The sequence below is a fragment of the Equus przewalskii genome, chromosome 29 (assembly GCF_037783145.1).
Source record: "Equus przewalskii isolate Varuska chromosome 29, EquPr2, whole genome shotgun sequence".
Lineage (NCBI taxonomy): Eukaryota > Metazoa > Chordata > Mammalia > Perissodactyla > Equidae > Equus > Equus przewalskii.
This window is the reverse complement of record NC_091859.1, coordinates 24,228,586-24,244,559: the sequence shown is the minus strand read 5'-3', so window position 1 is coordinate 24,244,559 and position 15,974 is coordinate 24,228,586. Positions and strand designations below refer to the sequence as shown.

Here is a 15,974-nt window from a genome sequence, read left to right as displayed (position 1 = left end):
AGGTCATCCAGCTTGACTTTCATTTTATAGCGGGGAAGGAAACAGAGTTCTGGAGAGGTGGCAGAGCCACAACTAAACTGTGTTTCCTGGACTCGGGCCAGGAATCTTTCCTTTACCATTATTTACCGGATATATGTATAGAGTAAATCTAGCATCATTTGATTAGATTCCTAATAGACATATTTTAGAAATCAGGCATTAACTCTTCCAAGAATAGCACCAAGCTAACTCCTGGTGAAGGAAAATTTTCTTCCAAGTCATACCACAGGTTTTTCCCTACTCATTAGCCATTGGATTGAATCTTAACTATTTTAATTCTCTTACGAGGCAAAAGAGACTTGTTAGATAAGATAAACTGAGAGATTAAGTAGAACAGGATTCTGTCATAAATGAAAGGACTAAGCACCTTGATTCTTAAGTTCATATTCTACAACCAAAATACCAATACCAATTTAAGGGAGAAATAAGCATAAGTTTAGGACTTAGGAACAATGGTAAATGTGAATGCGTTTAGAAGATGGTGATAGCCCTGGAAATTACATCATGTGAAGTATACATAGAAGCTTTGGCCAACTTTTGAAAAATGTTTATCGCAAATATGATAAAGAGCTGTATCCTTAAGATATAAAGAGTTCATACAAATTGATCTAAGAAAAATACTCAAAACTAATAGAAAAGTGGCCTAAGGGCATGAACTGGCATTTGCAATGACCATGAAAAATATTTAAACTATTCAAAATACAAGAAATGCAGATTTTAAAGGGCTTGTATTTTTCACCTATAAAAGTAACTAAATTTCTCTCCCTCTTTTCACTGATACCTTTTTTCTTTATAATGACATCTATTGACTAGAATGTGGTACAATATAAAATATACTATCTATACTATCTATATATAATTTTTCTGAAAAATAGCTTAAAAGCAGATGTTAAGAACCTAACATTTCATGTATGCAGATCCTTTTACCCAGTAAATCCATTTCAGGGAATATATCTCAAGGATCAAATGCAAATCAATATTTGTGGATAAAAGGTTAATTCTAGGGTTATTTATAATAATGAAAAATTATAATAAATAAAAATTAGCAAGAATAATTAAAGGGCTAGATAAATCATAAAATTTGTACAAGAGAATGTTTTATAGTTTTTAGGAATCATGTTTTCACATGACCTATAGAGACCAAGAAAAATTTTGGCAACATAATGTTAAATGAAAAAATAATAGCTTTCATCAAATTTGGAAAAATTTTAATCGTTATTTCTTCAAATATTTTTTCTGTCCTTTCCATGTTTTATTTTGGGTAATTTCACTGGCTATGTCTTCAAGTTTGCTAATGTTTTCTTCTGCAATATCTAACTGTCCCTTTATCCTATCCAATGTATTTTTCATCTCAGACTTTGAATTTTATCTCTAGAAGCTTGTATCATGTCTTTGTGTATCTTCCAGGTTTCTATTAACTTTTTAAATGTACGGAATATAGTTTTAATGTGTGTTTTAATATTTTAATCTCCTCATCTGCTAATTCTAATGTCTGTCAGTTCTGGGTCAGCTTTTTAAAAAAATTATTTTATTAAGATCGTATTTTCTTATAACATTGGATAAATTTCAGGTGTACATCATTATATATCGGTTTCTCTATAGACTGCATTGTGTTCACCACCAATAGTCTAGTTTTTTATCCATCACCATAAATATGTGCCCCTTTACTCCTCTTGCCCTCCCCCCACCACCTTCCTTTGGTAACAACTAATCTGGTTTCCTTATGCATGTGTTTGTTTATCTTCCATATATTAGTGAAATCATATGGTGTTTGTCTTTATCTAGCTTATTTTCCTTAGCATAATACCCTCAAGGTCCATCCCTGTTGTTGAAATGGCATGGTTTTGTCTTTTTTATGGCTAAGTAGTATTCCACTGTATATATACACACCACATCTTCTTTATACATTCATCCATTGATGGGCACTTGGGTTGCTTCCACATCTTGTCTATTGTAAATAATGCTGTGATGAACATAGGGGTGCATGAATCTCTTTAAATTGTTGATTTCAGGTTTTTTTGATAAATACCCAGAGGTGGGATAGCTGGATCATACAGTATTTCTATTTTTAGTTTTTTGAGAACTCTCCATACTGTTTTCCGTAGTGACTGCACCAGTTTGCATCAGTTTTAATTGATTAATTTATCTCCTCATTGTGTCATATTTCCCACTTGTTTTTATGCCTAGTAATTTTTTTATCAGATGCCAGACACTGTGAATTTTACTTTGTTTGATGCTGGGTATTTTTCTATTCTTATAAATATTCTTGAGCTCTTTCTAGGGTGCAGTTAAATTAATTGGAAACAGTTTGATCATTTTGGCTCTTACTTTTCATGTTAGGCCAGATCACAGCAGTGCTAAATCTAAGGCTAATTACTCTCTACTACTAAGCAAGATCCTTCGTGTGTACTCTTCTTAATTCTAGTCTAGCTGATGGGAAGAGCACTATTCCTGGCTCTGTGTGAGCAATGGGGTCTCTTACCATAAATTCTTTCAGGTGGTTCTTTTCCCAGCATTGGTTCATTTCCTCACATACCCGCGTTGATCGTTGCTCAGGTAATACTTGAAGTAGTCCCTCTATAGATCTTTGAAGTTTTGTCTCTGTGCAGCTCTCTCCTTTATGTACTCTGTCCTGACAACTCTAGTCGCCTTGGTCTTCCCAGGCTCTCAGCTCCATCTCCTCAACTCCAGAGTCTACAACTCTGCCTGGGTTACCTTTCCTTGCACTGCAGCCTGGAAACTCTTTCAAGGCAGTAAATTGGTCAATCATAGGACTCACCTTGTTTGTTTGCTCTCTCAGAGATTTCTGTCCTTCATCTCCTCATGTCCAGTGTCTTGCAAACCATCATTTCATATATTCTGCTTTTTTTCTTGTTCTTCTTATTTTAGGCAGGAGGTCAGATTTGGTCTCTTGTCTGTAAGTGGAAGCCCTTACCTTATTGATGTCTATTTTTCCAAAATATTGGTGAAAATTGATTTATCTGTATGTAATAGAGTATCAGAAGGAGCCTTACTGCACTCAGAAAATATGAGAATATAAATAATCTCAAGTTAGTTTAAAACAGATATGTGCAAAATACTAGCACATGCATACACATTCACGTTGAGAAGAAAATAATACCAAAATATTAGCAACAGTTCTGATCCCTGAAATGGTATCTGATTTGTAATTTTTATGCTTTTCTAAATTGTCCTATAGTATGGAAATATGTTAATTTTACTAAAAATGATCATATGTTATATAAGTATACACAGATTTTGGAAAAAGAAAACGAATTTCTATTTTTCTTGAAAATAACACATCAAAATCAATTAGTGGCACTTAGAAATACAAAAAAAGGCATATCTGATTTCATAAAGGGAATGGAGTATACTTACCAGTGAATGAAACATTCAGTGGTGGTGATAGTGTGATCTTCTACTGGAAACCTTTCTCCAAAAGCTGAATGTCCAGCATTCAGGGAGGCTGAGAAGGGATATGTTACTGCTTGGTATTGGGATCAGATAATATCTAAGCTCCTTCCAACTCTGAATTTCTGTGCATGCTATTTCTTTCAAGAATATCAAATGCTGGTTAATAAGTTCTTAAATTTCAGGGACAGACTGATTCCCTTGGGAAAAAGTAACTTTATACAGCTTCTTCACAGTCAAGAATGAATGTTTCTTACAGAAATGTTAGATAAAATGATTTCTGGGAATGCAAGAAAATTTGATTTTGCATTTGTGCATAACTGGCTAAGTGAACAATTTCGTGTAATTGTGAGGAGATAAAAGATAATGAAAAGGTTAAAAGTCAAACACAGTCTAACATAGACTCTATTTGAAAGGAACTTATTAAGCTAAGTAGATACCTGAGTACACTCTTAGGAACTCAGAAGAGTATGCTCCAGAGAAAAGCAAAATCCGAGAGGCACGGTCCTGGAAAGGACTATAGATGTCTTCTAATCTGTTGTTTCCCAAGTAGGGCTACAGACTGCCTGAGTTTGAATCCTGATTCTGCCACTTACAGGCTGCCTGACTTTGGACAAGTTATTAACCTCTCTGTGCCACAATTTCCTGTCTGTAAAATCAGGATTAAAATGGATATTGTGAAGATTGTATGAGTTAATGCAAATATAGAGCTTAGAATAGCACCTAGCACACAGTAAGCTTTAAATAAACATTAGCTGTTGTTATTCTCAGTGTATATGGATGGACTTTAAAAAATGTTAATGTCCGTGTATTTAATGTGCATTGAAAAATTTAAAACTATCTCATTAAATCTGTGATTATGTAAATTTTATTGCTTAACATCATTTATAGTGGTGACATAAAGATAAAAACATGAATTTTTTAATTAAGCAAATACTAATCTAGTTGTGTGTACATGTTGCAAAAATTGTACCGGTAGTACACAAAAGACAGGTGCAATCCCCTCACTTAACAAATGAGGAAAATGGGGCCCAAAGAGAAAAAAAAGGTTATACAGGAAGTTAGAGGCAAAGCAAGATAAGGATCTAAATCACTTGCTTCCAGTTCACTGCTTTTGCAACCTATTCTTTGAAGCCTTCATTCCCACTTCTTACCCACACTTTAACTTCTGCTTTTGTAGAGAGACAGTCAATAGCTCACTTTCTGCAGAGTTCCTGTTCTCCTCATTCCATGTCACTCGTACTAAAAAGAAAATTTATCTCCACAGCTTTAATAAGTTGCCTTAATGTTTAGCTCGGCCAGACAAAATGAGATAATTTATTTAGTCCAAATGTGACAAATAATGCAAGTGTCATTCATTAAAGTTAAAAATAAAGCAAGTAGCATGTTTAAATAAAACATGAAAGCAAAACATAGCTCTACTCAACATACTTCATGGCTGAGACACATGCAAGTCAGTGTTGGATTTGAGCTCCTGTTAGGGTTAGGAAGAAACAATGTCAGGAATCCATGCTGGTGGAAGGAGTAGAGTTGCAAGAAATGAAAATCCTTGGCCATTAAATTCAACTCTTGATAGTGAAATGATAGTCAGAAAAGGAATATGGCTACGTGAATGTCATGCAAAGATTAATTACTCATAGGGGTTATGTATTTTTCATTCAAGGAGCTCCTATCTAGTGGAGGTAAATAAGTAATCACAGTACAGTGACACTTGCTATAATAGAAGTAGGTAAGGCTAATGGAGATGATTGACTCTGTCCAGAGGTTAATAGAGGTTATATAGGTGAGCTAACACTTAAGTTGAATCTTAAAGGATAAGTAAACTCTTCTGGGTAGATAGTATAGAGGAAGAGTAACCCAAGCCGAGGAGAAGTCAGGTGTAAACATGGCGATAGTTGAGTGCATTCAGGGCACTGTAAATCATTTGATATGGTTGGATCATACGGTGCTCATAGCAGGGAATAGCAAGACATGAAGAGGTAAAAGTAGATGAGGATACTTTGCAAAAACTTTAGGTTTACTCCCTATGGGTAGGTTGAGATCCAAAATTAATGTTATAGGCCTGTCCAATTACATAGAAGCCAAAAACAGTCTTGTGGAGGCTCCTAAATACACGTACCCTTGACCTGTCTGTGATAAAAATATTTACCTATCCATTCATTCATTAGGTTAATCTTTATTCTTCTGTGTGTTGTATAATGTGTTAGTTTATTCAATGTTAATAAAAGATAGAAAGGCTCCTTGGTGAAGGTTAGATGAATATAAATTTGGTCTATGTAGTCATTTCGGAATAGCACCTCATGAAAAGTCAGACAAGCTGACTTACTGTTCGCACTGTAACTTGGAACAGACTGATCTAAAACGTGACAGTTTGAAACAAGCAAACATTTATGTCACCACTGTCTATGCAGGTACCATATAGGGGTTCTTGTTACCAACTCATCATTTGAGAACAGCAGGTAATAAGAGTGAACAGCTTCACATTATAAAATGAAAGGTATGATGTTGTCCACTGCCTGTAAGTTCCTAGATGTTACCAATGTCTTTTGTTATTAGCTTACATTTCTGACATTACTTCTTTGAAGATTAAGACTCCTACCTCCTGGCCCTAACAGATAGCCCTTGGTGCAAAAAGATGCATTCATTACAGAAGGGCAGACCTAATGGCTCAAAAAATGGCTCATTTAAGCCAGATAGCCTTCTGCCTAGAAAACTGTAGGAATCTCTCCTGTGCTTTATTTTGATGCCATTGTCAAAATTCCACCAAATGCTTCAAGTATGCTCTCTAATAAAACTCATTATCATACCTTTTTCATTTTCTCTTTCAATGTGGAGTGGAATAGTGTAGCTTGCTTTGAAGAAAAAATAATGCTCAAAAATTTGCACCCATGAGGAAGGGAATCATTCATTTCTGTCATTCTATTTAAGTATAAGCCTCTTGAACATTATAAAAAGATGAAATTTATATAACAATAGAAAGTACCATGTTTCTCTTCCTCTGTCAACTACTCTTATTTTTGGTATGGTTCTTACTTGTATATTGCATATACTTTTAAAATATTTTATGATTATAAAATCTAATGAAAAGCTTCTGAACATTTTGACCATTCAAAAATGCCTGGCACTTCTTGAAAATGTGGGCAGATTATTAGTCCAGCACCCTGAGCACTTTCTGGTTTGAGTAATTATATTCCACCTACCTAGGTTCCCCCTGGCAGTTTCAATTTGCATACAGAATTGTTCTTTACTTCCAGTTCTAAATTCCACTGGTGTTTACTTCTGTTCTGATGTCTGACTGTGACATCAATCTCTCTCCATACCCAGAAGTTTTTATGAAGCTTAGGAAAATATACATACTTTATACCTTCATATGTATGCCCTTTTTTTTGATATGAACACATTTAAGAGATATGTCTAGTGGCCCCATTTATTCCAGAGTTACCCTTTCTCTTTAACTCCATGGATGCCTCTACTTACCCACATAGTCTACAGTTGATTCTTTCTGGTTTTGTATATTTTTTTTTCTATTTTCTGGGGTTCCTGGCAATGTTATAGGAAGCCCATTTAGCAGGGTATTGTAAATTCCTCACTGGGCTATTTATCTCTTAACATTGGCAAGAGTAATTTATGTTTGTTTAAGAAGTAGTAAGAGCCAAGAAAGGATGGAATTTGTAATCGTGCTGTCTGAAAATATATTTTCTGATAGATAAATGACAGCCGTCACCATAATCACAACACTATTAGTAGATAATGTTTATTGAACACTTACTATGGGTCAGGCATTCTTCTAAGTGTCTTAAATGTAATAACATTTAATTCTCACAGAGCTCCGTTAGATAGGTGCTATTATTTTTCCTTTTTTAAAGATGAAGAAACTGAAGCAGAGATTTTAAGAAACTTGCTGAGAGTCACATAGGCAATAAGTGACAGAGCTGTGATTCAAACCTAGGTAATCTGACTACAGAGTTTATACTTGTATTACTCAGGGTTCTCCAGAGAAACAGAACTAATGTGATGCACATATATAGACAAAGAAAGTAATTTATTGTAAGTAATTGGCCCACACAATTCTGGAGGCAAATGAGTCCCAAGATCTGCAGGGTGAGTTGGCAAGCTTGAGACCCAGGAGAATGAATGGCTTAGTTCTAGTCCAAATCTGAAGGCCTGGGAACTAGGAGAGTCAATGATGTAGTTCCTGTCCAAAGGCTGGCAGGCTCGAGACCCAGGAAGAATGGATGTTTCAGTTCCAGTCTGAAGGCAGGAACAGAGCTGATGTCCCAGTCTGAAGGCATTTAGGCAGGAAGAATTCTCCCTACTAGAGGGTGGGTCAGCCTTTTTGTTCTATTCAGGCCTTCAGTTGTTTGGATGAGGCACACCCACATTACAGAAGGCAACCTGCTTTACTCAGTCTACCAATATAAATGTTAATCTCATCCAAAACATCCTCACACAAACACCCAGGGTAATGTTTGATCGAATATCTGGGCAACCTATGGCCCAGTCAAGTTATCACATAAAATTAACCATCACAATACTCTTAACCACTATTCTGATATTTCATAGCTATATGGCATCCCAATAATGAAAGATAATAGATTGTATATTCTCCTTTTTCGAAGCATTAGATGAACACATATAATTATTTCTTTAGGAAGGTTGATGATAAAACGTAAATATCCAAATATTTTGAAGATAACTCATTTCCAAACTATCTTAAATCAGATTCCTGACATAGAAATCATGGCCAAAAGAGGTAAGAGGCTTGGTTTTCTAGGTTTTCAAATGCTAAGAATCCATGTTCCCTAGCAACACTATGTAGATCCACATAAAAAAACTTTCAAATGCATTTATGGTAGGTTTTTTTTTTTCCTCCCTACATTGCCACTTCACTCTAAACTCATGATGGCTAAAGAGAAAATGAGCTTTAAAAATTTTCAGTAATATTCCTAAGAGGGCATTATGATGTTTAGCCAAAATGAATGTTGTTCATAATATTGCTTATTTAAAACTCTGTAGATCTTCACTTTTTTTCTCATGGCTACACATTATAATATATGGTTATTATAAATGCTTGTTAGAATTCAATGTTACTAACAATGAGAATTTTAGTGATTGTCGTGAAATAAAATGGACAAAGTATAAGTACCTTTCTCTATATTCTGCTCTATATGTATGTGTGTAAATGTGAATGTATGTATTTATTTATGTGTAAGTGACTAGATATATGTGTTTACGTAAATTTATGTGTATCCATATGTACACACAAACGCCTACATTAAGATGTACCACTTCATCTCTAATGGCAATATTCATACGTTGTGGGTTTTACTTTGAAAATCCTGTCCCAACCAAGACTTCCAGCTGATAATACCAGAATTCATAGGGCCATAAAAATTAGCTGGTTGGGGGCTGGCCCCGTGGCCGAATCGTTAAATTCGCGTGCTCTGCTGCAGGCGGCCCAGTGTTTTGTCGGTTCGAATCCTGGGCGCGGACATGGCACTGCTCATCAAACCACGCTGAGGCAGCGTCCCACATGCTACAACTAGAAGGACCCACAATGAAGAATATACAACTATGTACCGGGGGGCTTTTGGAAGAAAAAGGAAAAAAATAAAATCTTTTAAAAAAATTTAAAAAATAAAAACAATTAACTGGTTGTTCTCATAGGAATACAAGAATGTTTCAACATGTGGAAAACTATTAGTATCAAAAGATTAAAGGAGAAAAGCTATGTAATTATCTCAGTAGGTACTTATAATGCATTTGATAAAATTCCACACTCATAAGATTAAAAAATAAACCGTTGATAAGCTATGAATTGAAGATAAGGAGTTTAAACTGATAAAATTATCTATGTAAAATGTACAGCAAATATGTATCACCACTTATACTAAAAAATGCTGGAGTTCTGGCCAATGCAATCGGATAAGAAGAAACAAGAGGCATAATGGTTGAAAAGGAAGACACAAACTGAAATTACATGTTGTCTATAAGGTTGTATCCATAGAATATCTAAAAGAAACAACAAACAAGGAGTTTAGCAAAGTTGCTATATATAAGATTGATATACAAAAACCAATGGCATTCCTGTATATCCATCTCATATTATATATGATATGCCCTTCCTTCATAATAGCAACAGATCTATAAATTACCTGGGCATAAATATAATAAAAAATATGAAAGACCTTCGTGAAAAAAACCTACAAAACATTTTTTAAAGATGTGAATAAATGAAGCAATAGACCATATCCAAAATGGGCTTACTCACCAACGTAGAGATGGCATTTATCTCTCAATTTAAACTCTAAAGCCACTGCAGTATTTCAACAAGAGTTTTTCATAGGACTTGACAAGCATATACTAAAGTTAATGAAGAACAAAGAACCAAAATAAGTCAAACTGATTTTAAAAAATATGGGAGGATTTGCCTTGCCAGATACCAAATGTTATCATGAGACTATAGTAATTAATGTGATGTGAATTGATGCAGAAATAGACAAAGTGATGATGACATGTAAAATAGAGCCAAAACCTGTGCCTAAATGGAAATTTAAGGACAAACACCTGTGTAGCCCCTATTCAGTATAGTAAAATATTATTTTACGATGTTTGCTTAAAACATAAAGCCCATTTTGAAACTCCTCACCAATCCAGTCTGAGGAAAATGACAAACAAGAAATTTAGGGATGGAGGTAGGAGAAATATATTAGAGAGTGATGTACAGGGAGCTTCAAATGTATCTGTAATATGTTATGTCTTACTAATCTGAAGCAAATTCATAAAGCTATGCGGTGACCATATTGATTCTTATTCTCTATACTTTTCTATAGAATGATAATATTTAAATGTGTTTTTAAAAGTTAATATGAAACAAATTAGTCACCTTCATGCGCATATATGTTAAACAAGCCACAATCATTCGTTTATTCAATCATTTGTTTATTCAATCATTTGTTTAATAAACTGCCAGCAGAAAGTGGACTAGGTTGCAGAGAGCAAGGTTTAGTTGATGCTGAGCTGTTTGAACTGCTAGTCTCAGGGTTCCACCACTGCAAAGCATACTGAACCAGTGATTGAGAGACATGGATTCTCTAGTCTCAGCTCCGCAATAAATTGGCTATGTAACCTTGGTTAAGAATTAGCCTCTTGAGAACTTGCCTTCCACTAGAGTTAAATAAAAAGGTTGGGCTAGATTATGTTTGAGGTAGCAACCTTCACTAGCACTTGTGATCATTGAGGGAGCAATACACAAGAAACAATAGCAGAATGGAAATTAAAGAACCATTTTATGGACAGCTCCACATGAAAACTCAATAACTGTTGGTGAAGGACTTTGGGAAATTCTGTATTGGAGCACAAGACTAAAACCACTTGTTCTTCCTGCCTTGCCCCAACCATGCCTTCCAAAAATCTAAATTATGGGTCTAAAATCTAAATTATGGCTCCAGAAAATGTTTGTGTGTAGTCCAAATGTTACAGAAAATTTAAATGAGTCCTCCAAAGTGTGGTTCAATTTCTGCTAAATAGAAGTTAAAGAGAAATAGATTTTAATTCAACAGGGGAGGGTGTTTTACCAGTTGTGTAGCCTTCCATTAAAGGTATTCACTATTTTAAGAAGAAATAAGGTCTCCATTACTGGAGTCTGAATATTGTATGGCAGGGAAGTTGCACAGTGATTCGAGACTTAAATGGAGAGTTGGACTAGTGATTTTTAAGATCTCTTCCTACTCCAAGCTTCTTTGATTCCAGGAAACATTCTTTGATTTATTAAGCATTCTTGAGTCCTGATGCATGTAGAGAGAATCCCGTAAGACAGACATTTGACTTTTGATTTTAGCTGTAGAACATCATTTAGCCTCCCAAGAAAAATTCTGATGAAACAAGAATTCTTTGTTGTGTATGTATTTCTGAGGACTCTGAGAGTCTGAAACTCTACGTTCCTTCTCCTTCTCTCTAGAAATATTAAGAGAGTTTTTCTCTGCCTCTGTAACTGCAAGGAACTACTTCTTTTAGATCTAAGATGTTCCCACAGGCCTTCACCCTATAGTTAGGAGGCATCACCATGCTAGGTAAACAGTACTTTGAGCCTGTTACGTTGTGTAAAGTTTTTACCATCAATTTAGTGATAGTCCTTGTTACGTGAATCAGGGAATTAGGAAACAATTTATTTTCATTTAAATTAATATCAGAAGAAAATATACAGTATGTAAAATAGATACATTCACTTTTCTTATTAATTGAAGGAAGTCTGAAAGTACAAATCTTCCTCGACTTAGGATTGGGTTACCAACCAATAAACTCATTCTAAGTTGAAAATGTCTAAGCCAAAAATGCATTTAATACATCTAGCCTACTGAGCATCATAGCTTAGCCTAACCTCCCTTAAACGTTCTCAGAACACTTACATTAGCCTACAGTTGGGCAAAATCATCTAACACAAAGCCTACTTTATAACAAAGTGTTGAAGATGTCATGTAATTCATTGAATCCTGTAGTGAAATTCACATACAGAATGACTGTATGGGTACAGAATGGTTGTAAGTCTGTCAGTTGTTTACCCTCATGATCACGTGGCTGTCTGGGAGCTGTGGCTCGCTACTGCAGCCCAGCATCACAAGAGAGTATAGTACTGCATATTCCTGGCCTAGGAAAAGATCAAAATTCAAAATATGAACTATGGTTTCTACTGACTAAAGGGTATCACTTTCATACCATCGTTGCTGAAAAAATTGTAAGTCAAAGCATTGTAAATCAGAGACCATCTGTACAAATTCATTGCTGAAGATTCAAGATGACTTCCTAGCAAATTTAGAGATGAACAAGTTACAATGAATTACTAAACTAAAATATTTTGTGTATTATAGATGACCAATATTAGACATAAACCCAGAGCCTGTCATAGACTGAGATCACTCAGAAAACCAGGCAACTCTCAATTATCTATTGATACATGAGCCCAGGGTAGCATAGAAAAAGCGCATCATTAGAATCCAAGAATATCTCATTTTATCCATTCTTGTCAGCCTTCTTTTGAACCAAACCTCTCTGTAGAGCTGTCAGCAATAACAACACTGTCACACACACGTTTTACCCCCTATCTCACTCTTTCTGAGATGCAAAACCTGGTAAAAGTAAATTGTAGGAGGGAGAGAGAAGAGCCAGGAATCAGCACTGTACAGGAAGTGCTCAGCTAACAACAACAACAAAATGATAGATTAGGGAGAGCAAGAAAGAACCCTCTGCTCAAATGAAACCTACCCACCTAAGAAGGCCTTCCCTGATGACTCTATTCAAAATAGTCTATCTCCTCCTACTTTGCTTTATTTTTCTTCATACAACTTATCAATACTGAAATTATTGTTTGATTACATTTTTATTGTCTGTTTAACTCTCTAGAATGAGTATAGGCACCTAGTGCAGTTCACTACTGGAATCCCAGGCTTTAGAACAATGCTAGCACATAGTATACCTTCAATAAATATTTGTTTTAGATAGGTAGATGTAGATAAACAGAGGACTGATTAATAGGTGACTAGAACCGCAAAGAGGAAGTTGATTAAGAAAATATTTAGAATAGATTATTTTTCTTCTTGAAACAGAAAACTAATCTGGGATAAATGGCCAATGACTGACAGAACCCACATTTCATCTATGATGGATTTTCTAAATTTAGATTTTTAAGGCAAGTTCATGGTTTCCACTAATATGTATATCTTCCCCTTGTAATAAGTATTGTGCTTTAGATCAGCAGTAACTGAAGTGTACATTTCTAATGACATGGCTCTCCTGGAGGATGTTTTCTTGCCACATGTGAGTCTTAAGTATTTTATTCAGACAGGACCATTCTGACCAGCATGTGCATTTGCTAAGATTGTTTAATGACTGGGTGGCCCTTCTGCATATTTCTCAGAAGCAAACATTTCGGCCCAATTAACCCAAAGAGCATGATAACTAATCTTCTGGACTTCTTGTGGCACTAGATTTTAAGTCTTATAAAATTTAGTATTTTAGCCAGCTTTTAATGTCATCTCCACCTGCAACATGCTTTGTATTGTATAAAAGGTGTTTTATTGATTAGATGACTGACAAGAAGTAAGTCTAAACTAAATCAGTCTGTATTCATAACTTTATACTTTATATAAGAGAGGAAAAGCCAAGTCTATGTTGCCAAATTTGATTCTTTGGGGTACTTAACAATGTAGCCCTTTTTGTTTGAAATGTTTTATAGGTGACACTGAAAAATCCATTGAATGGAGAGGAATTGTAAAGATTCTTAGATAAAGTAGTCTTCTTTCAAGCCACTATAATAATTCATATGCCTGGCACATCACTGAAAAATAATGTCATACTTACTCTTCATTCAGTCCCTGTCTGTATACCACAGCCCCCATTGACCTCTGAAGACTATTTTCAAGGGGAATCTGAAAAACTTAGTTTAATTGAGCCTTTTTGACATTAATAGCTAAGTGAAATGCAATGGTAGGGCTGCTGCTGTTTTACTGAAAGGCAAATGGATACATTCTTTTCTACAATACATGTGTTCTGGGGAGGAGAGTGTATAAAGTGCATTTTAGAAAATAGCATTAGTTTTTAATACATAAAAAGAGTTTATTGTTTAAATAATAATGCTATGGCAAAATTCGCTTGTAAATCAAGCAATTATTTTGTCATGCAAATAACCAGTACCTATTTTGTTCTAAAAAATCTGATTTTCATATATGAAATGTCTTCACCGTGAAATAAATCTGCATTTATTGAGATTGGAGAGAGAATCTCTGCACCATGTGACTCTCTTCATTGTACAAAGACTGACAAAGAGTTAAAAACTAATGATGTTCCCCACATCCATTCTCTGCAAGTCTGCTAAGAAAACCTTTACTGCACATTTCTCCTACCCAAAACTGTTTGGCCTGCCAGGTATGCCCTTCCCACTCGAACAAATTCTCTTTCCCACCTTTTAATTTAACTCTCCTACTTGGCCTCCTCAAACTAACTTGGCTTGACCCTAGTCTCTCCAATGTCTTACTATTGGTTTATATCTTTTTTATACTAGTACTATTGAACAGTTGTCATTGTTTTTATGAATTTTGGTGTTTCCTATTGACTGTAATGGTTATGTTTTCTTGTTGTTTATTTCTTCCCAAGAGTTTATCTTTTTCTCTCTCCAATTTTAAACTCCATCAGCATAAAACCAAGTCTATTCAGTTCACCCAGTGACTGCCTCATAGTATATACTCAATGTTTTTGTTTGAACCAATGAATGAGTAAATTTATTATGTACATTTAATACATAAAAGTGTTTTAATAAATAAATGGTAAAATCCTTTTTATTACAGGGTTTCCCACGACTCCATTTCCATCATCCTAAAATGGTACACCAAATGTATTGCAATACATAATTCCTGTGCAGTATCCCTTTGTTCCTTCTTGTGTGAGTGATCATTCCACCCATACATTGAGAGAAGAATTCAGTTTTTCACAGATTTTTTTGCCTGGCCACCAAGTAGTACTTACTTTTTCATTTATTGCAGTCTTTACATCCACATCACACTCTCAGCTAAACTACACAACTGAACTATACATCTAAACTTTCATTTGTGCACCAAATCAGACCAAGACTCACCCATAAAGAGAACAAGCAAAAGTGAAGCTATGTACGTTTTCTCTCCCCTTTACACCTACTGAGTTTGGAACACAACATTTTACTTTCTAAAATTCTCCAGAACAGGTGGGCATGAACCTTTTTATTTGTCTCTAGCTTCCTTTTAATGGTAAAGTGATTTCTAAATGTGTAAACAAAACAAAATTGTATTGCAGCCAAAATGTAGATGCTCCCTGGAGTTTATTATAATAGGCTTTGATCTATGTTTTTTGTTGCTTGGTTTTTTTTTTATTTGTAAGGCTGAACTTCTGTTATGTTCTACTCTCAGTAGATGTTCAATAAGTGGGAGACAATAAAGGCCCAATGTAATGTGTCATCCACATTACATTTAGTGTTGGAATGATAGTTTACCTGTAATTATCTATAGTTCATGTCCTTCTAAAACAATAATGAACTGCATTTATCATATTTAGCAACCACTCATTAGATGGATCTGTAGGTCTGTATGAAATCATTTGGGTATCTTAAAGGGTCCTTTCCTCAGGCCTAATTCTTTTGGAATTTTAATACTCTTGGTTAGATTTTTAATTTTACTCCTTTTAATATAGATTTTTTCCCCCTAGTAAATTATTTAAGACATTTTTATTTTCCCACAGCACAGTAATTGTCTGACTGTTGCATAGATTCCGTCATCTGTTAGGCTGAATCATTCACATCAGACTTTTAGCATTAAATGTGGCTTGTCCCAGAACTGCTTTGATGGCAGCCAACTGTATTGACCATAAAGGCAAACTGGATAAACAGATTGGAGGAACTGTGATTTGCCCACCAAGAATAGGAACAGTAATAGGTTTAGATCATTTATTGTCCTTGTCTGGGAGAAGCAAGAAATCAATTAAAAAAAGCTCATCACTGAAAC

The 15,974-nt window shown here is 35.0% G+C and overlaps 1 protein-coding gene and 1 long non-coding RNA gene across 44 annotated transcripts in view; one reads left to right on the top strand and one right to left on the bottom strand.

Moving 5' to 3' along the window:
* The window catches only part of LOC139080282 (uncharacterized), a 41,249-nt gene extending 34,531 nt beyond the window's left edge, over positions 1 to 6,718 (bottom strand). Inside the window, exons 1-3 of one of the 3 annotated variants that reach the window (XR_011534661.1) lie at positions 6,651 to 6,718; positions 3,418 to 3,505; positions 2,819 to 3,020 (exon numbers count right to left, since the gene is read on the bottom strand). This is a non-coding gene — a long non-coding RNA (uncharacterized lncRNA). Of the gene's footprint in view, positions 1 to 2,818; positions 3,021 to 3,417; positions 3,506 to 6,257 lie in introns of all 3 variants that reach the window. The other 2 variants (XR_011534660.1, XR_011534662.1) reach the window with 2 other exon arrangements.
* Positions 1 to 15,974, top strand: part of ANKS1B (ankyrin repeat and sterile alpha motif domain containing 1B) — a 1,029,975-nt gene that overhangs the window by 524,273 nt on the left and 489,728 nt on the right. The gene's annotated exons all lie outside the window — the stretch shown is intronic.